We start from the raw sequence: 23,248 nt of genomic DNA, 5'->3' as shown, positions 1-23,248 counted from the left end.
ATCTACATCAGCCGCAGTAGGCTTTGGTAGCTGTACAGATTCCGAGATTCATGTGCCTATATATTGCTTTATACAGCCTTGTTCATCATGAAAATATACATCCTCTCTGGGGAGATACGTGGCTTCCTTGTAGGTTTCACCAAACGCATTAGAATAATGGAATTATACATTGGATTTAAATTTATGTTCGTTTAGAATCTAAGCATATATTGCTTAGCTAGTTTTAATAAACGAAATGTACAAATTAATAAAGAAATAAAAATATTGTTATAGTTATTTACCTTTTAAAATAAACAGTATTAAATTTTAGAGAATAATATATTTATTCTTTTTGCTTCAAAATTACTTTTACCAGAAGTGTGGTAGCTTTTACTTATTATAACATCTTGAAAAATTATGGACTGCGGTTGAAATGAATTTTAATACGTGTAGAATTTTAATTAATCGTTACAGGATTTTAAAAAGACTTAAGAATAAATGTCATATTATTTGTGTTTCTGTTTAAACTTCACGTAAATTATAAGAGAAAAGTATCTTCACTAAGAAACTTACGCCTCAATATTTGTTAATATGTTTCTTTAATGTAGCTACAAATGTTACTACATATCTTTAAATGTTACATGTTTGTATTCAGTTTGGTTACAACTTAATTTATTTAGTACTTTACTCGTTGCTATCATTGCTACTTATGAGACTAATGCAAAAATGTAGGCTACACTATTGGTACGCCGATCCAGAAAATTAAGCTCAGGGTAAATTTCCTGTGTGTTACCTAAAGTTTGATTTGATATATGGTATGGGCTATGAATTACAAGGCGTGTACATATTTTATACATCGTTAAAGGAATTGTTTTTTAAACTCAGAGGAATTTGCCAATCTGTATTTAAGTTTAATTTGATATATGGTGATGGCTCACAGGCAGGCAGAAATAAAAGTTTTACAGCAACTTGAGTGATTTGCTTCGCCAACTTTAGCTGATTATATAAAATGAATTCAATAAAAAAATTTGTTTTAAAAATTTACTAAGGTTTGGTACGTTTATTAAAAAAATTATGAGGATTGGAGGAATAAAACCAGCCCCTGTTCCTTTAGTTTTGACGATATACGGGAAAGCTTAATCACCCCTCACTTCATAATGCGTTATCCAAGAGGATAATTTAATTTATTTTAGAAACTGAGTACTATGGTAAAGGAAAAAAATAAGCTTAATTTACGCATTATGTAAGGCTATAATGAATTCAACATTCAAAGGATCTACTTCACAGCTGAAAATTGCAGGCCAGAAAGCGTTTCTTGTAGCGTAAAGGTAAGCGACGGTCCGCCCACTCATCACTTCATCCAGGCTAATGGCTCTCCGCTTAGCCTTACTTTACGTATCTCCAGAGTGGGAAACTAAGCATTATGAGTACAAATTACCAGCTAAATAGATTATTTATTCAATACAATCAATATCATTACGATTGATACGAAATGTATAAATTAATTTTCATTTCAAAGGCCATTTATGGTATAGATTTAAATGGTCGTGATTCCAACAAAAGTTATATTTTTATACATAACATTGATTTTATAATCCATCAAAAATAATTTTTGCTGCATATTTAATACTATATTAAACAAACTCTTACCAGATATACTTGTAAACTGTACATAGCAAGGATTGTTAGATTAAAACCTTTAAATAGCCATAACTAAGCACTAGGAATGAACAGGTTTTAAAATATCATTTCGCACAAACATTTTAAATATCAGTGCAATTGATGAGTTCATAATACGATTAAGTGTACTTGTGGTAGATTAAAGGTATTATAAATAAAAAATATGGTGCAACTAAAGTTAGATTATATTTTGAGTGTTATCTTTACCATAAAAACTTGGCATATTTGAGCTATTATATCAGTGTTCCTTTATAAGGGTCTCATTTATTCCAGTGGTACTTTAATTTATCGTAATAACAATTTAACAGAAAAATTGTTTTATCATACATGGATAAAGTTATGGACCACTCCGTGAAATAAATTATGACGTCACGGTTAGAGAAAAGCTACCTTACTTTTACTCTTCAGCGAATGTCTTATGTCCGCTTATTAGCTTTAAAAATTTTATAGCTGAGCACATAAAAAAGCCCAAAAAGTATATGATGCTGACTGGCAGTCATAGTTGCATGTTATGACTAACTTAATTTATGACTGCCACTCTGACTATTTCGACCCAAAATCAATGGAGTTCTTCTATCGACAAAAAGGATCGCATGCATCAATTTCAAGTCTCTAGAAGGTTATAGAATCGACAAACGGAAAAACGGCACGATTTAAGAGAAACATTTGCCTAATTAGTGCAAGAGCTATCACTACATTATACTTGAATAGTTTGGATTTTCCATATTTTCTAATTATATTTTAAATCTATAATCATTTTCCCAATAATCTGTGTTAACTTGCATCCTTATCTTCATTATCAGATAGAAATATAATATTTCCAAATGTAATCTTAAATATTTTTCTAACTAAACTATTATTGACGACACCTTGATATTCACAACACTTCAATTCTATTATTAGTTTATTTTATAGAATAAACAAAGTTTAAAACATTTTCATGAACATTACGGCCATTTTATAAGTATATAAAATTGGGAACAATAATTACAATTACGATGACTTGAGTACCATTTTTAAAAATTTATTGGAAGCCTAAATACTAAACTAAAATTATTATACAAATTAATAAGCAATTGAAATTTTATTTGGAATTCACACGTCTAATAATCTGCTATTTACATGAAATGATGTCTCTTGATATAAAAGTATAACTCAATAACGAAATTTTAGAGAATCTATGGAACATTTTCAGTGGAAAAAATTTTTATTTGTACTATAATAGTAAATGTAGTGGGCTATAACTTTAATATTAAATATTATATAAAAAAATATGTTTGTTAGAGATTTTTGAGATTCTAAAATTGAAAGTCAAAATGTGAGGTGGGGATCATGAAATCTAGAACGTTAAAAACCCTTACATACATTCACTAACTATGCATTACATGTTTTAATATGTTAAATTGCAATTCCATAACAAATTAATATAAATATTCAAACCAATCACGATATACGTTAAGCGTTTTGGAGAAGCCATTTTCATATAAGAGGTGGAACAACTTTCACTCCTTGTAAGATTAATAAAGCTTAAGATAACACTTATTAGACGGAGGAAGTAAGAAAGTAGACTAATACATTTTAATACTTACTTTCGTGGATAAAGTTTGTTTCTTCTCGTAAAATAAGCTAAACGAATTCATTTAACTTTAATTGAAAAGGAGGGAGCATTGACATATGATCAATATGACATTATATTCGATATTGCAATATTTTTTAAGGAAGGTTAGTGCAGTCTCTTTCTCATTAGCATTTGTACTTGTTTTTATCATTCTTTTATAATGATAAATAAAGTAATTTCATTACTTTAATGTATTTATAACTATAATAATACAAACATGTAGAGTTAATGGGAAAAAAGAAACCATTAGTTAGCTTAGATGGATTCTTTTATAACATTTTAAATAATAAGTTATGTTTGGATGTGTGAACACAAATAATATAAACATTACTCTTCCCATTTAATATCTTATAATAAAATCAATATTATTTACGAAAAAATATACCTAAGTTGAGGGATACAGACTGCTAGCTACTTTACAATTATTTACTGCTTCTACGCAATTCCTATATCCGACTCACTAGAAACATATAGCTGCTCTGTTGTTTTTTTAACTATATTTTTTAGTAAAGATATATTTTTTATATAAAAGTGTTACATGTAACAATAAATTTCATTGTTAATGCTCATGCTATAATTCCAATAGAGTATTTACAAATGTATACCTACACTAAAAGTAAATATTATATTTCGTAAAGTCAAAACCGAGATGTATGATTTTTAAAACCTTAATTTCGTAATTCACAACAATAGCTAAGGTAATAAACAGTAAGATAGTTATGGGTATAAGTACAGTTATATTATAAGTTTCGTTAAATAAGTTTTAGGAATTAAAATTTTTGTAGAAAATATTTTACATATACAGGTTTTTTTTTTAAATATAAGAGACAGGACTATCACTATCATATGTAAGGAATACATTCAAAATTATTGGTATGCTGTTTGACATACAGTGTTTAAGTATTTTTTAAATATCCTGTAAGAAATAAAAAATGCATTGGTTCAACAGTTGTTATAAATAATCTCTATTCACATAATACCATATGACGTATTAATTTATTTTAAAAGATTCAATTTTACTGAATGGAATTTAAACCATCAATTCACTTACCTAATTGTATTAAAAATACTAAGAGTAATATTTTGTTAAGTAAATTGGATTATACATTAAGATAGATATTATATAATTCTCAGGAAATGCAATGCCTACAATATAAGTTAATGAATATATCTTAAACAGCAGAAATATGTTAAATTTTTCAAATGGAATTCCACTAAAGAGCCAACGTGAAACGTTCTTGGTTTGTCACCTCAGACAAAGAACATGGGGAAGAAAGAGTGGAACTCCGTATAAAGCCAGACCTTGGAATTACGACGTCGTAATTTGAACTTACCTCCTCCAACGAAAGTAGTTAAGTTCTTCGTTAACGTCACTACTTGTGCGAAATTTGTAACATACCATAACTGCTCTATGTGTACATATGAATTGTTATGCAGCTTTATTACCAAGAGTAAATATTACTAGAAAACATATATTACAAAAGGAATATACATACAGATAAATTCTTTATTTTTACAGTAAGATAAAATTTACGGGATAAGACCTGAATTTACTAAAGTATTTTAAAGCCGGAATGGCCGTTTCCCTGCTGAATAGAGGGAGGACAACGTAAATTAACGTATAATTAATCGATTTTGTTAAAATATGAGTAGGGAATTTCTTACTAATCTGTTTAAAAAGGTAGGTTGTAACAAGAATGTACTTCAGAGTTAATATACATAACAAACATGTTGAAATTGGTAATGTATACTTATATACATACAGGGTGTATAGTTCTAATACTCCTGGATATATACCAAACGGATGGAGATATCGATGAACAATCTTCACCATACTTCTTACAATACTCTTTTGGGACTTTTTAAAGGGTAAAAATATCCCCTCCCCTTTTCAAAATAGGTCACCTTAACTTTAAAAATTGTAACTCAACGATTTGTAATGCGTATCATTTGAAGGGTAACAGTGATATGAAAACTCTACGATGATCCTAGCAAAAGTTATGGGCAAACAACCCTTTACATCTAAGGGTGTAAATTAAGAAATGATACGCCTGGATCTATTCAAAACAGGTTGAGATATCAATAAATAAAACCTTCACCTTTTTTTAAATTACTTTTATGGATTTTCCTAAGGTTAAGCAATATTTCACAACCCTTATTAATGGGTTTGTAGAAGGATATAACTTTAGATTTTAAAATTGCAACTCCTACCTTGTGATATTTAATTTTAATAGTCTATTTAATGGAAACAAAATGACATGATGGAAAATATCTCTACAACGATCCTAGGAAAGGTTAAGGGCAAATAGACAATTTACACCCTATATAAAAAACAATAATAAAATCTGTCCCGCCCCTGGAATGATACGCTTCTTTTACGCTTATATGATAATGCTATTTAAAAATATGTTGAAAGTAAAACTAAATGGTCGTTTGAAGGTTTATTTTATTATTATATAGCCTACATTAATGTGTATATTAACCCAAAATGTACCTACATCAATATTTTTAAGCGTAGTATGTACACAAGTCTACTAGTGGTCACATACGTGTTGGGAAGTTAGGATACATAATATGTTAATAGTAATATGTTAAAATCTCATACGATTGTACTCAGTTGTACGGACAGACAGACTGAAAATAAAATTTTCATTTCACTGAATCGATTAGCTTTTTTTAAGGCTTAGCCTATAATTTAGATATTACCAAAATTATGAGATTGAAAATGAAGCGCCTTGTAACTAATTTCATTATCAAAAAATACATTATCCTGTATTAAATCATATTTGATTAAACACTTTTACGATTATTTCCCGCTTCACCAAAGATGTCTAAAATGTTGGGTTACAGTTTATCGCTGGTGAGAATCCATCCATTCAAGAGAGGCTTGAGCGGTGACAAATAGTGGGTGTTGTCAAGTTAAGACTGCTGTGAGTTTGTCAAGTGCTTTTGTTGACGTCTAGTTAGCTAAACATCATTTTAAGTGTCAGGACTGGTGCTTAATGTTGAAACATCGGAGTAACCCTGTCAGTTGTGCGTGGCTTAACACTATGGTGGCTCAGAGCTGTAAGAAATAAACAAAGACAATTGTAATAGAATTTTCACAAAATGGATTATAACAGATTTAATTCTCGTACAATAGATCCATCTTCTCAATTCAGTGTATAGCGGTGGATACGTGATATTGGCGATATAAGTTTAAACGTAATTAAAGACGTTCTTAATAACGTGTTTATATAATTTCCTTTTTAAAACGAATAACAAACTCTAATGATAATATTACCTGTCCCTCAGTATATATTAGGCTACTCTATAAATATTTATCTTTTGATTTTGCGAATCAAAACATTTAAGAGTTATTATATCCTATCTCATTTTATTTACGGTGTTATTGTATTTTTTATAATGATATTATTTTATGTAGTAAAATTAAAAACAATTTTTATAACACATAAGACCCTTTCTTTCAGAAAAATATGGTATATAATTTCCAAATAGTGGCCTGTGGTTTTTTGTAAAATTTATTTTTTCAGAAAGCATAAAACGCTTAGATTAATTTTATTTAGTCTAAAAAAGGACCCTTTAATTATATAATAAACCATATCTTTTTAATTAGTCTACAAATTATTATACATTTTAAAGCCCTGTAAGGGGACAATTAGATTTTTAATCATAAAAACTTAGTAACAAAATAAATAAATTCCTTCATTCATTTTTGCATTGCAGTACTCAAAACAGTTATGACTTTTTCACAAAATCCACTATACGCAGATAATTGTCCTTAAATAATACCATAAAATAACTACTTAAACAAGTTTGTTAAATACCATAAATCAAAATATTCATGTAAAAACCGCTAAAAAGAGTGTCACTATGAAAAACCAAATGAATATCGTTAGTCATTTATTGATTTTTTAAGAAATTATTATTTCTGAGACTTGAATATGGCACCCAAAATTAAACAATCGTAACCAATTAACGTAACAGATAAGTTATAATTACCTTAGTGTTGAAATAAAACACTGAACATCATTGTTATGTGTATGATATCAGTAAAGGTAATCGTCTTAGACAATCCCAGTGCTATAAATATCCATTGTCAAAATAAGGTTTACAGTTTCACATATATCTTTACTATTTACTAAAATGCAATGATTCTTGAACATAGTGAGTAACTAGTTTAGCATGTACTAGCTTCTGATAAATCTTCTAACACTCAGTTGTGTTCATGTTGGTTTCCGTGTTTCACGTAACCACGTAGTACGCTAAGTGTTGAGGTTAGCAATCATGGAAGGATTCTCCTGTCGGCATCCACTTATGTTTAGAAAGGTTACATCAAGAGTTAGAATACTATTTTTTGGCTGAGCAATAGTGAAGGGGTTGAAACATTTCACTCCAGTAACTAACTACGTGATAAACTTAAGAAATAAGAGCATTTTTATTGTTAATAAATTAATATACATTAGAGAACGTTGAAATGTGAGGTTTTATACAATACCTAAAACATTAAAATTTAAAAAGTAACTGAATACATTGTTTATGTGTGTAATTATAATAAAAAACCACCACAAATCCAAATAATTTTAGTTTGATAAATCCTGATTTAGTCCTATGTTAGTTTTTAAATAATAAATAGTGCATATTATACAGTATTTAAGTATTGTTTGTACACTTTACCGTTTTAGTGTTATAAGTAGTGTACGGAAAAAAATCTGATATAAATATGTTTTTAATTAAAATTATCCTTGTTGCAAAACACTACGTCATCATCATGACAAGAAAGTCATTACGATGACCACTTGGCGACTGTAGAAAACCTTCCTGATCTGCTAAAACCTTAAATTCTATTTAAATAACTTTAAATTATATTCATCTTGATGTTATATCTTTGTAGTTGTAGAGTTTTTTACATAAAATAATAACATCAATATAAGTTTTTAAAATGGTTAAACCGTAATCGGTCTGAAATAAAGTCATTCATGCCCTGTGGTAAGATCATGACTTAAACGTGAAAAGGTTTTATTGAATAATAAACACTGTTGAGAGAAAAATGAAAAGGGATATCGACTTAAGTAGGACCCCGCTTGATTAGTAGCTTTCTTTTCCACACAATACGCAGTAAGCTATAATAATATATCATTATCTTCAAGAGTGAGTTAAGAAGGCAAACATTGTGCCTCTTTAATACTAGGAACACTGGTTCAATTATAAGTTAACCAAGATGGTATGATACTTAAAAAATTGAACACGCTACTCAAAAATGATTATTTTAAATGTTACTTTTTATTTTATTTCAATGTAAATTCATTAAAACGTATTTGTTGTTTATAAATAAAAAATAAAAACAAAATTTTGTCAGTAACAGGAATTCTAAATACTAAATACAACATCCACGCAGGTGAAAAGAGCAAACTAATTATAATTTATAACTCGTGTGACGAGAAATACTAAAGTGTCGGCTGTTAACACTTACGCGCCGTTGAACACTAGAGGTCGCTTAAAAGCAGCACCGGAATTATATTTATTTTACAGCATTTTAAAATCTCTCCAGCTTTACAACTTTTTCTTGTCATGAGGTAGTTCCTTTACTTTTGTAACAAAGCATTCCTTACATAATATTAACTAATAATAAAGCGTGTCTAAATAGTAAGACAAAAATAATATAAATGGTCTTATAATAATGGGTTCTTTATAACGAAAATAAATAAATATATAAAAAAGGCGTATAAAGTAATTTATATCATTAGAAGATAGTAATAAACTATTAGTTGATCACTTTAAAATAAAAAGATGAAATGTTTTTACGCTAACGGAATTTATATTCTAATTGTATACTTTTAATTCCTACATATTATTACTTTAAATTCTTTCGTATAGATGTTTATAAAAGAGAAGCCTAACAGCATTTAACATTTATACTTTAAGAGCTTAAATCCACACGCTAATACTCCAGGGCATTTTGTAAATAAATTGTATTGAATTTTATTGAACTGTTACGTCCAATATGGCTTCTATACTCCAGGTTACATTAATATAATGCTATGTTCCTTATTGAAATTATATTCGTCCATTAATATGACTACATTTTGATATTCATAAAGTGACCATGTAGGTCTGCATTAGGGAGAAAACATGTTTAATATATACACCCTACATTCACGAAACGGCAATATACTTCAACACATCCATATCGGGACCGAAATACTGTGAGGATAATTGTAGCTATGGTGAAGACGGGTTGATTCAACGAAAATATCTTGTTTCATTCAGTTCACTTTATTTTTAGTATAGCGCATGAAATCTGCTGACGTACAGACTATACTATCAGAATCTGAGAGAGTGCTTCAATTGTGTATCTAATGAAACGATGAGAATATCTCTTGAACTAAATTTACTCTACATTTTGTAGTCTAGGTGTCTCTGATGTCAAAATAATGTACAGAGTTCATTTGAGCTTCTTCTTCACCGACGTTTTTTATTTCTTCAGTCGAATGCACTCCATATTGTAGCAGTCCAGTCTGTGAAAAGCGTAAGATTTCAAACGCTGCACCAAAAGAAAGGCCAATTAGACCAAAATTGACCTTCATAGATTAATTGTATAAGTAATATTTCAAAGGAGTGTGAACCGGAAGACCTTAATTATCTGCCCCTTAATTATCTGTATACAACGGCCCCTTAATCCTAGGCGTAAACTATTTACTAAATGAATTCCGTTAGTTTTTTACAAATTAAATTAAAGACGTTGTCATTATTGAAGTTACAAAAATCCGCAATTTAGGGAACTTTAGTACGACTATGCACGTCCTAACTCAATTTTTTTTCGCAATGTTCTCACGGTTTATACAATGGCATAAATAATAGCAAACAAATTAATTTTTACGCGATAATTTATTTTAATTGTTAAATTTATATTATAACTAAAAAATAACTACACTTCTTAATATATTTAGATCCAATCACACTTTGATATAGTACCAGAAGAAACAGAACACCAGATTAATAGATCTCTATTTATAATATTTAGTCAAGAACAGGGATTGGAAACAACATAAGAATTCGTACGTGGAGAAAGCCTATATGATAGTGTGAAGCTTTTCACACATGAACGAAGTACATTTCACGGTCTGGGGTTTTCAATATAACTGCTGTAAATGTTACAGAGAATTTCACTCCCTCTTTGTACGACTTCTAAACCATTTGAATCGTTCCCCCACCCAGTGTTTATTTCTTTACAATACTTACCTTTATTTAAATAACTAAATAGGTCTGTAAATTGAATTTGCATAGTTGCATAATTTAAAGTTGTGTTTCATTTCAGTTTTTTCCTCAGTTAAAATTAAGAACAGTTTAATATATTATATTTTATAAGCACCAATCCTAACTAATATTTTATTTTTTATTGATGATGTTAATGTTACTTTTGTCATCTAGTTGTAAAAAATTCTCTTTTTGTGTAATATATATTCCAAAGCTTATTACAAGGTTTTCTACGTTCATAGTAAGTCAATTTACTATATTAAAGATACAAATAAAGTAATGGTATTACAATTACATATTTTATTCAAAAATTGTGCCTGTCTTTCATTTGTTCATTTCTATGAGCAAAGGGATTACATTATATTTAGTAATATCGTATACAAAAGAAAAAGATACTGATTTATCACGTTAAGCATAAACTAATTATGTAACCTTAGATAAAAAAGCCATATTTATTCAACCCTTGCCTTGGTCGTATACAATTTACTATGGAAGGACCGCAAATCAGGTTTTACATTGAATAATATTTTCATTACTTAGGTAAGTAGAGTTTCAGTACTTCATTATAAGTTAGATCTGAGACTATACTTTAAAATAATTTAAATCAAAAGAATGAGAAAAAATGGGGCTTTGTTGAGGTATTGTTAGGCATTTAAAATACTCTATACCACTTTACCTCATTAATTAATTATACTATGAGAATAATTAATACTTTTTTAATACTTGGTTAAAAAAACCAGGAGGTACGCTACGCTATATGGCGCGTAACAAGCTTCGATAAGTTTTTATGAAAAATTTCAAGCCTTTGACTGTTTTCTTTCAGCTAGCATTAGTAGCTATGTAGTAATTCCATTGTTGAAAAGGAATAAGACTGTTGTCATTATGTTTATAAATTTATTTATTCTGAGATTTTCCCGTTGCTATCATGTCTTGACTATCCATAAAACCGATGTATAAATGTTTGAAATGCTAACGCTAAATAAAATCGGTTTTGAGTGCCATTATGCACCATTATTGAACTCAATGCTTATACAGAGCTTAAGATTTTTGAAACATTCTCAAGTCTATAAGTTAGTTCATTCTTGGTGTATGTAAAAATTTTAAATTGGTAATGAAACCCTGATTATGAATTTACTAATATTCATCTTAAACAATAAAATATAAATATTTTCCAAATATTGGCAGTGTAAAAGTTCTTAACAAACAATAGTTTTATATGACAACATATAATATGTAGATTTCATATTTTTTTTTTTTTAATTTCCAACAATGCATATAGGCTTATGACATAGTAGTAATAAATAAATCTTAAACTTCCTCAGTACCAGTAATTGGTTCAATGATAATATAAAATGTTGTATTATAAAATATAATTTTGATAAATTAAAGTGATCTACTTAAATGTTTAAATTTAAAACGTAATGAATGCATCATGATTTTCGTTTGATTTGCGAGACAAAAAAGAAATGCACCCATTTATTATATATAAATGGGAAGCCTGTCTAAATATTGTTACAGGCGAGACCAATGGTGACAAAACTAACAAGAGATTCTGCAGCGGTTGCTCTGTTGATATAATTATTCTCGATGTTTGAGTTAATGCCCGAAACATACTGTTCCTGTTTCCAATATTAAAATTTTAATCCCATGAGCACAATCGTAAAAATCTAATAGCATAGTTTTTTTTTTATTTAATCACGATTATTGAATGTAAAATTTTCGTGTAAAAAATTCAACAGACTTGTTGTGTATCCTTGTATTCCCATAGTCTTTTGGGCAAATATAATTGTCCACATGAGCCTTGTTATCGTATAAAATTTTTAAATTTGATGGAAAACATTGAAACTGTTTTAGTTTAGATGCTGACTTAAATTAGAACTTGTTAATATACTAAATAAATTAAATTCTCACATGTCGTCTATAATAACTCTTTAAGACCTTTTAAGATTATTAATTGCGTAAAAGTATACCCAAAGTTTTGAGCCAGTGATGAAGCATAAAGACTTTCAAAATAAAATTGTAATGTAGAAACTGAAACTCTTCTATTTCGCAAATTTTAACTTGGAAAAAGTATTTCTAGCTATTTTGGAATGTGTGTATAAATTGTGATGCTAAAAACGATACTTCTTTTATTTTTTGTGTATTCTAAATAAAGTTAATCAAATTTATTTTTATATTTACTATTTATATTCATATTTCGTATATAAAGAGGGAATAATAAATTTATTTATGATTTATTGTTTTATATATAGCAATTTCGAGATGGCAGTGGCTGACCAGTATGTACGTATTCTTTTAGAGTTCCCTATTAAACCCTTTACAAATAGTAAAATACCAAACTAATTTTCTACTTTTGACTTTATATTACAACATAAGTAAATATTTGTGTCTACATCAAGTGGAATTTGCTACAGTTTCTTTTAAATTTGATAAAAGTGAATATAAGTGGTGCTTACGTCATCATAACCTCAAAATGGCGATGTGTGCAGTCTGTAACACATCAATAACTGCTAAATAGATAAAGATAACGTGCTGTGATTGTGAGAAAGACTTCCATGGGTTATGCGAGTAATTAAAGCTGATATTGAGTATCAAACTGGTGCTGGAATTGTATGGAGATGCGATCCATGTAATGAGGCACGACGGCGCAGTATGTCATTTGAAGATGAGGCCAGTGATGGTAAGTTGACGCTTAATGATATCTTGAAAGCTATACAAGAACTTACAAGTGAGCATAAATCATCAGTTAAAGATTTCAACACTTCATATGAAGTATTAAATGATAAGCTAAACGATAATACCTTGTTACTTAAAGAGCAGACTACAAAAAGTACAGAATACATGGAGAAGATTGATCAACTCTCAATAGAAAATAAAATATTGAAAGATAGAATTCAAGTGTTAGAGGACAAGTTGGACGAGACTGACCAGTATTCTAGAAGAAATTGCGTTGAAATCCAGGTTGTGCCAGTTAAGGATAATGATGTGATGCAAGCAGTGAGGGATGTGGGTAGTGCCTTGGGATTTAATATTCAGGATACCATGATTGACGCATGCCACACTCTAGGAAAGAAACCCAATTCCAAGGATCATCCTGGAATTATGGTCAAATTCGTGAGAAGAATGGATGCGGATACATTATTGGCAAAAAGAAGAGTTAAGAAGGACCTTTCTACAAGGCATCTCAACTTGCCAACGGACAGTCCTGTTTATCTGAGCGAGTCATTAACCCCAATGAGAAGGAAGCTGCTAGCTATGGCAAGGGATGAGAAGAGAAAACAAGGCTACAAGTGGTTGTGGGTGCGGAGAGGAAACATTTTTCTAAGAAAAGTCGATAATGGACCGGTAATATTAATAAAAAGCCTCTCTGACCTTGGCAAAGTTTAGGAAGATTATTGTTTCTTTTAATAAATTTGAAGGTATATCCATACTTACAATGCTGTATTCTTGTATTTTTCGTAGCCTATAAACTATTGAATATGACTATTAAACTACTAAATATGTATATTGTTATTTGTTGATTTTTTTGAATGAGTTGTTATAAAAGTATTGAATTTATTAGTCAAAATAATGCTATAGCAGTTGTGCATCAAAATATTAGAAGCATGAGGGCAAATTTGGATATATTTCTTTCTGAACTTTCTGTTTTAACATATTTTCCCAAAATAATAGTTCTTACCGAAATTTGGATAAATAATGATGAAGTACGTCTATATAAAATTCCTAATTATATTCTGTACGTTAAAACAAATGAATTTTGTAAAGCTGGAGGTGTTGCTATTTTTATACATTCAAGTATCAATTCAGTCAAAGAGGTAACAATAAACTTCAAAACATCCGATATAATAATTCTTACGTGTAATGAATTGGACTGTGAAATGAGTTTAATGGCTATTTACCGAAGGCATCAGTACTCAAGTACTATGTTTATTGATGAACTAAGGGAACATTTGAGTAAACCCAGCATTAAAACATATAAATATTTTGTGATTGTTGGGGATATGAATTTGAATTTCTTAGAGGATAATAATGTTATAGATGAATATAATATGATCTTATATTATAATGGATTTGAATCGTTAGTCAACTTACCAACCAGGGTGTGTGGTAATTCCAAGTGTTGTATAGATCATATCTTAGTGAAGAATCACAATAAAAATAAGTTAGACATTATGGCAGAGGTTATAGAGAGTTATGTAATGGATCACTTTATGACAGCTGTAATGATAAAAGCAATAACAGCTGGGATGCCAGCTGATGCGTTCAAGGCCACAGTTGAGCGGCCGGCATATTATTGTGTCAACAATGAACAGTTGATGAGTAGACTCGACTCTCAAGACTGGAGTAGTGTTTATAATAATTCAAATGCCTCGCTCGCTTATGATAAGTTTTATGACCTTCTAATTTCTATAGTAACACAATCAAAGCAAAGTATTAACCATAAATTTCCTCGAATTGTAAAATTGAAACCATGGATAAATTCAAATTTATGCAAACTTATTAAAGTAAAAAATAACCTACTAAAGGCTATAAAAGCTAATCCTCACAACATTGATAAAATCAAGTATTTTAGAGAGTATAGAAATAAATTGCAAACTGAATTTCGCAATGTAAAGAATAGTTACTATGCTGAGAAGTTCAACAATTATTGTGGTGATCATAAAACAATTTAGAGAACTATTAAGGAAATTACAGGACAGGAAAGGTGTAATGATTCTGCAATAGTATTACAAATAGAAGGAAGCACTGTCCATAATCCTGAACCGGTAGCAAATGAATTTAATAATTATTTTCTATCTATTGCAGGGGAACTAAGTGAAAAAGTGAAGGAGCCTAATCCTTTATTACACGTTAATTTAAAAATTTGTTTTAAGCGAAAGAGCATTGTTAGATCAATTTTTTTGAGACCTGTCACGGAAATAGAATTACAGTAAGAACAGCAGTATATTCTCTTAAAACTGGTACCTCACCGGGACTTGATGGTATTACTTCCTCGTTTATTAAGCTAATATATTGTAAGATATCATATGTTTTGTTGCATATTATTAATTTAAGTTTAGAAAAAGGAGAATTTCCTGAAAAACTGAAAGAAGCTGTTATTATACCTATATATAAAAAGGGTTCAAGGACAAGTTGTTGTAAATATAGGCCAATATCATTGTTGTCTTCGTTAGCTAAGGTATTTGAAAAAATAGTTAAAGATAAATTATTGCAATTTTTGGAAGAATCCAGTTTTTTTTAGTAAAAATCAATTCGGCTTTCGGCAAGGGATGGGTACAGAGACAGCGTTGCACGATGTTATGGATACAGTAACGAAAGGACTTAACAACAAAAAGAAAATTACTGGACTTTTTTTAGATATTACTAAAGCATTTGACACGGTTCACCATGATATACTTCTAGATAAATTATACGATGCCGGAATCAGAGGAGTTGCCTATAACTGGTTTAAAAGTTATCTGTCTGGGCGGAAGCAGTGTGTTAAAGTTAAAGATTCGAGAAGTAAATGTGGGGATGTAAAATTTGGAGTACCTCAAGGGTCTGTGTTGGGAGCAACATTATTTTTAATTTATATAAATGATCTTTGTGATGGGAGTTTTAATGGAAAAGTAACCTCTTTTTCTGATGATACAGCACTATGTTATGTTGAAGATGCATGGGAAGATATAAGGGACAAGATTGATTTTGATTTGCAAGCACTTAGATGGTGGTTTTCTAAAAATAACATGGTGTTAAGTCCGGAGAAGACAAAATTTATAAATTTTAGTCTCAGAGGAAATTTTAACTTTGAAAATAGCATAATTTACAAATGTTTGGACTGTATAAATAACAATAGTGCATGTAACGCAGAGTGTGGACTGGTAAAGAGTGAGAAATCTTTGAAATATTTAGGAGTTTGGGTGGACAAACAATTGAACTGGAAGATTCATCTAGCATACTTAAAGAATAAACTGAATAATGTAATTAGAATCTTTTATTTTCTGAAGAATATTTGTGATGAAAAACTCTTGAGAATGGTATACTTTTCCTTAGTCCATAGTAGGATAGATTATGCGATTTCGTGTTGGGGAGGGACGTACATATCAAATCTCAAACCTGTAATTGCAATGCAAAAACATTTTATACGAATAATATTGAAAAAGAGAGTAACAGAGTCATCTTTTCCTTTGTTTTTGGAATTGAGGATTCTACCTCTCAGATATAGTCAAAGTCAAAGTCAAAGTGTTTATTTGTCAATTAACAATTAACATTGCATGACAATGGTCAATAATTTACAATAATAATAAAAACAAAAGATAAAATAACTAAACATCTTATTTGTACATTAGATAATCTCTTACAGAGTAAAACTCTCCATCAATCAAAAAACACTTAAGTCCTTTTCTAAATCTGCTAACAACAGTTTCTGCTTTTATTTCCAGTGGGAGACTATTAAATAATTTGATTGCTGAAAAATATAACTGGTTTTCAAAAAATGAGGTACGGTGTTTTGGTACAGGTATACAGATGGAGTTTCTTAAGTTGTAATGAGTAGGAGAATCAGAGGTAAAAATGTGCATATTTTTCTTAAAGAAGGTTAAGGTTTCGAGTATGTATAGGCTTGGGAATGTAAGAATTTTGTTTGATCGGAAAAAACTCCTGCATGATTGACTTCTTGCCAGCCCTAATACAATCCTTAGAGATTTCTTCTGCAAACGAAAGATGTATAGGGTCTTTGTGTTTTCAGAGCCCCATATTGGAAGTCCATAAGCAAGATGTGGGTAAATGCACCCATAATAGCCAGCCAGAAGAATTTCAGTACTAGAAAAACTGGAGAGTCTACGTAATAAAAATATGCCGCTGCATAATTTCCCACACACCTTGTCCATGTGAAGGTGAAAGTTCAGGCTTGAGTCCAAAATCACACCCAAGAAGTTTGTAAATTGTGACGAGTTAATAACGGAATCGCCTAAAATAATGGATGAACTTCCACTATCACCATTCATGGGTGCTCTAATATTAAAATCCAGGAATGTCGTCTTTGCAGTGTTCACAGTAAGGTCATTTTCTTCCATCCATTGAAGAAGACAGCTGCCTTGTACAAAAATATCATATTCCAGGTTTTCCCTATTTTTATGTGACATATTGAAAGACGTGTCGTCAGCAAATAAGCACAGATTTCCTCCGCCCACACTAGATGAGATGTCATTAACAAATAATAGGAATAAGACTGGGCCAAGGACAGAGCCTTGGGGTACCCCTGACTTCACTGTTTTCACAGAGGATACTCGATGACTCAAGCAACCAGAGTGGTCAACAAAGGGAATTTCAACTACCTGGCTACGCCCCATCAAATATGAAGACACCCAGTCAAATGCGGTACCCCTAATTCCAAGGTTTTGTAGTTTGCATAACAAGAGCCCATGATTGACAACATCGAACGCTTTTTCGGAGATCCAAGAAAACACCAAACGAATGCTGACGTTCATCCAAGGCAATAGAAACATGATTGATGAAGTCAAAAACGGCATCAAGTGTCGAGAAGCCACGTCTGAAGCCAAATTGCTTTTCAAAAATGACATTATTATGCGATAAAAACGACAGTAAACGAACAAGATACAGCTTTTCCAAGACTTTTGAAAACGTTGATAGGATAGATATGGGCCTATAGTTTTCGATGTCATATGGGCTTCCCTTTTTCAGTAGTGGTTTAACTATTGCTTGCTTTAGAATACATGGAAATACACCACTTTCGAAGGTAGCATTCGCAATGTGGGCCAAAGGCCAAGCCAGCTGCTCAGCAACATCCTTCAGAAGGCTAGAAAAACTCTATGTATGTGTATAAGGTACTAAAATTATTTTATATAAGAAGCAAAAATAGTAAAGAAAGTAATGAATATAAATTGAGATTAAGGAATGCTGACAGTTATACCACACCAATGCCAACAAACACCTTCTTTTTAAAAAAATATTCATTTTTAGCACCAAAATTGTTTAATGTATTACCTTGTGAAATTAGTAGTCTGTCGCTTATACCTTTCTTGAAATGTATTAAGGAGTGGGTATTTTCATTACAGAATGTTGAATGTTTAGTAAATGTAAATTAAATGTTTTTAAATGTATTTTATGTACGGTTTTGATATCCAGTTTTATTGTACAAAACTAGTGGGAGGGATATGTACTGTTAATGGCCATGGTTTATAATAATAAACACTAATGCTGAAATAATAGTATTTTTTCTTTGTATTATGAGTTATGTATGAAATGTTGTATTGTTGGTTGATAGGGAAATGTATGTGTGGGTGTAGGAAATTGTACAATGGATAGTATTTGTTTAAAATAGATGTAGACATAATGAGGATTATAATTTATAGTTTATTTTATATAATTAGTGTATGTGTGATTTGTCTGTTTTATCTTGCAAGTATGAATCTGAATGAATTTTGTTGGAAAGAGGGTTTCAGGATTATGTTATAATATTTGAAAATGTATAATTGTTGTTCTATCACTGCTAGCCCTTTTATTTTTATGAATTATGTAAATGCCTCAAAACAGGCTCTGCCTTGGAGGCCAATACTTTATTTCTCGGTATATGTATGTATGTATGTGTGGGGTGAATGTTAATGTGTCAAGGTCAGCCAGTACTTATATACTATGTAATCGCGTGCTATGCACAAGATTATTTTGCTATGTATGTGGTTTGCATTTATATTTGTTGTATATTATTTGTATTGAATATGTTAAAATGTGTGCATATTTATGAGAAATAAAGTTTATTCTATATTCTATATTCTAAATTCCATTAATTCAGGCAAAACCATTCATAGCGTTTAGTGTGATTGGTTATACAGTTCGCGTATTGGGTGGTGTAATGTATGGTTTTCGCAAGCGTTATGGTTCTATCATACTTAATGAATGCTTTCACGATTATTGTACACAAATAATATAACAATGTATGCAACTCAATTCTTGTATTTTGTCATATTTACGATTTTACACCAATTTTACAACCTTTATTTCTATGTGTAGAATTGATCTATCTACAGCTGTATAGGCGAGATATGTATTTTTATTGCAGATGTGTCTCTACGGATATGTTTTAATTTCTTAAGATAATATAATAATAGTTTCATTCTTCGTATGTATGAACTTATTTTTAACATACATTTAATAATGGTAATAGTAGCCTAGTGACATACGGATTGATATTTTTTTTAAGTGTTATAAAACTAATTATTGACATGTATGCAGTAAGTGATTTCAGATCCTTAAGTACATTTTCTTATAAATGTACTATACTATATAATTTTGTGTGGTGAAGTACTATATCGACACCACATCGCTTTATATAGTAACCACGTGTTCTAGTAGTGTTGAAGAATAATACTGGATCCAAAAGAGACATGTATCCGTTCCTAAAGTCTAAAAAATTAACTTAAAGCGAAGGCACGAAATAAGCATAACAGACTCATGAAGTAGCAAGACGTGTAAATAGGGGTTTAATCGTTTACCCTTGATAATAAAAAGGAAATTAAATTACTAACCGCGATTCTTCAATATATGCTACATTTTAGATTTTATTTGCGATTTTTTTGTGTTTTGAGATTCAGCCTTTCATAGGTATTTCAACATTCAAGGTGTGATAATGAAAAAGTCAAGATTGTAAAACCTAACGTCCTTTTTGGAATAAATAAATGCAACGAAACTAATTGGAATCAAACGATTTTATTTTAAGCTTGTGGTTGTAAAAATTGTTACACTCTGATCACTTGTGTGAAATGCATATTTATATTTTTCATTGATAAGTTTTAAAAAGTTGTTATGTCATCATGCTTGAACAATATTCAACATACATGCAATACACAGAGAGTTTGCAGAGTTGTAGGGAAATACATAACATTCTCACTCACAGCTAAGTGTACCCTAGTGAGCCATAGAAATGTTTTGCTTGTCTCTTGATATTTTTTATCAGAGCATTAATCGTAACTTCTGTCTAGAGCTAGATACATTTTATAGGTAACTATTGTCAATTTTATTAGTTTTTTATGTGGTCACTTTTTAGATAGCTTTCTAGCAAGTTTGGAAAAGAATGTCTAACCATAAGGATAAGTCACTATTTTAACACATATCAAAGAACGCAGTATGGAGCAGATATTTAACAAGTAAATTTTTAAGTTGCCCGAAAGGGAAACCTACTTCCAAACTTTTATAATTTTACTCATCATGTGTATATTTCTACGTTCATTTTTCTTAATTTCATATATATCTTAAAAATTATAAAATATCTTTTTACCCTGATAAGTATGATATAAAATATCGATTTAAATATATGTTGTTAGCATGAATAAAACCAATCCTAATATATTTTTAAGAAACTTTTAATGGAGTCCGTTATCTAAGCGCACGAACTGCGGGTTAATCAATCACCTAACGCAGTGCGGACAACATACAGAAATAAAATAAGCCCTTCGAGTAACTGATTTCTCTTTCGCTAAGCGAATAACTTACTTTATTTTAAATTTACAGACAAAAAGATACCTTTCTTACAGTTACAGTTTGCTACTATTAACATGCAAACTCTCTCTGTGTGCATATCACCACTATGAAAAATACGTTGCTAAACTTAACCTCCTTTTTTTACTTAACTATGCTTATTTAACAATGGTAAATGTTAGTTTGATTATGTTACTAATTAAAACTTGGTGAACGGTAAACAGAAATTTTGTTTTGGTTTTCATTCTTTCACATGATTTTATTACACTCATATTTGTATACAACACCTAAGACTGCAAAATTACAGCCATTAGAAATAGTATTCTTTGGCCATATATTCTACGTAAAAATGTGTCAATAGCATTGAGCAGTTGAAGGAATTATTGGAATGCCAATAACTGGCAAGGTCGTGTGGCGCAGTGCCAAGCGGAGGCTAACTCTTTTGAATAATCTAAACAGTGAATTAAGATCGCAATCTTTATAACTGTTATAATAATTTTAAAACACAATTAAATAAACAAAAAATACTTATTTATCTTTTACATCGCTTATTATTTTTAAAATATATTGTAGATTGATGTAATACAACTTTTTACATTACATTTAGTTTATGAATATGAAAATTATATATTTATTATTAGAAAAACAATAGTTAAGTTTCTTGTCTGATACGTTAAGATTTATTTTTATTCAGCACAATAAATTGGCTGTTTTAAGAGATTATTTGTCTTCCTGTTTTCTTGCAGTTCAAAAATCCACTTGACTTTGAGTATGTAATATAATATGTTTACTTATGGATACCTATCACACACGTTGAACAATAATAGATTAGTAAATATTTTATTTACTGTATATATATATATATATATATATATATATATATATATATATATTTTATATAAGATTAATAATACTGCCAGTATTCCAAGGACTCCATGCTAAAGTCAGCAAGGGCTCTATGCAACTCAGTATGGAGATAAATACAGTCTTACGATGATAAAAAAGTTAGGTTTGAAAACCTTGAAACTCTTATATGTTTTCTTCAGGTTGAAGTGTAAATTATTTCATTTAAAAACTCTTATTTGTATATATAGTTTATTAATTATTTTCTCATATAATCAGCTGTTAGTTTTTATTTATCAATTCAACTACTAAAAAATATTTTTCTTATTTTTATACACAATTCATGGCAAAGGTTATTTTTTCTTTCTGTTCCTTTAGATTATGCTTTATTATCTGCCAAATCCTCGTGTAAAATTGGAGAAGATTTTATATCTTTCTTTCCTTAAATTAATATGCTGTTTTAATTGTGTAAATATTATTATAATATCTTGCTGTAATTAAAATAATTCGAACATAATATGATAATGAATTAGTTTAAATAAAATTAATAAGTTTACAATTAAAAGTGTTGAATGATAGTACTGCATTGCAGGTTTAACTATTATATTTTATATGAGAATAGATACTAGTAAAATGTATCTACTTGTATGTAAATGTTATAGGGAAATACTACTTTTGAAATACGCAAAGGGCTGAGCCATTGTTACAGTAAAAACGTACAAAATTTAAAAATTACAATGTCTAATATTATAATCATTCAAGTATATTACTGCAATCTTATGACACGCTTAATGTACTCATATATAAAAAAAATATTTGTTACATTTTTGCCTTTAAATTCAATTTTTTTATATTTTGTGTAAAATATTCGAATATGTAATGTTTTAAAACTTACATAAAAAAACCTAAATGTATAAAATAAAATACACACCTATACCCTTTTGGATAGATGTGAGTGTATGTGATAGTTTGTTTATAAAAATACTGACATATGTTGGTTTTATATATTGAAAACTGTTAATACTATTCCATATAATATGAACATATTTGTGATTTACAATAACATACAGGTATAATATAAAACAACACACTTTGACTACTAATAGAGATCTAAGGGCTAGTTTCGGAAAGGTTTGAGGAGGCTATTTAGTTTTACAAACTGTTGGATTGATTTACCATAATATACATATTTTTAAACTCAACTAAATAGGAGGCATGATTCACAACATTTAATGCAACATTTGAGATATTGTTTGTTGTAAAAAGAAGAATATTCAGTGTTTTTATAACTGATACCAAGAAATGTAACAATGAGAAGATACTCCTTAATCTTTTTGGCTTGATACACGTGTACATATTCCATTATTCGTGGATCTAAAAAACTATACCATCGTGTTG

The sequence above is a fragment of the Homalodisca vitripennis genome, chromosome 1 (genome assembly GCF_021130785.1).
Source record: "Homalodisca vitripennis isolate AUS2020 chromosome 1, UT_GWSS_2.1, whole genome shotgun sequence".
In the NCBI taxonomy this organism is placed as follows: domain Eukaryota; kingdom Metazoa; phylum Arthropoda; class Insecta; order Hemiptera; family Cicadellidae; genus Homalodisca; species Homalodisca vitripennis.
Note: the sequence above shows the minus strand (reverse complement) of the source record.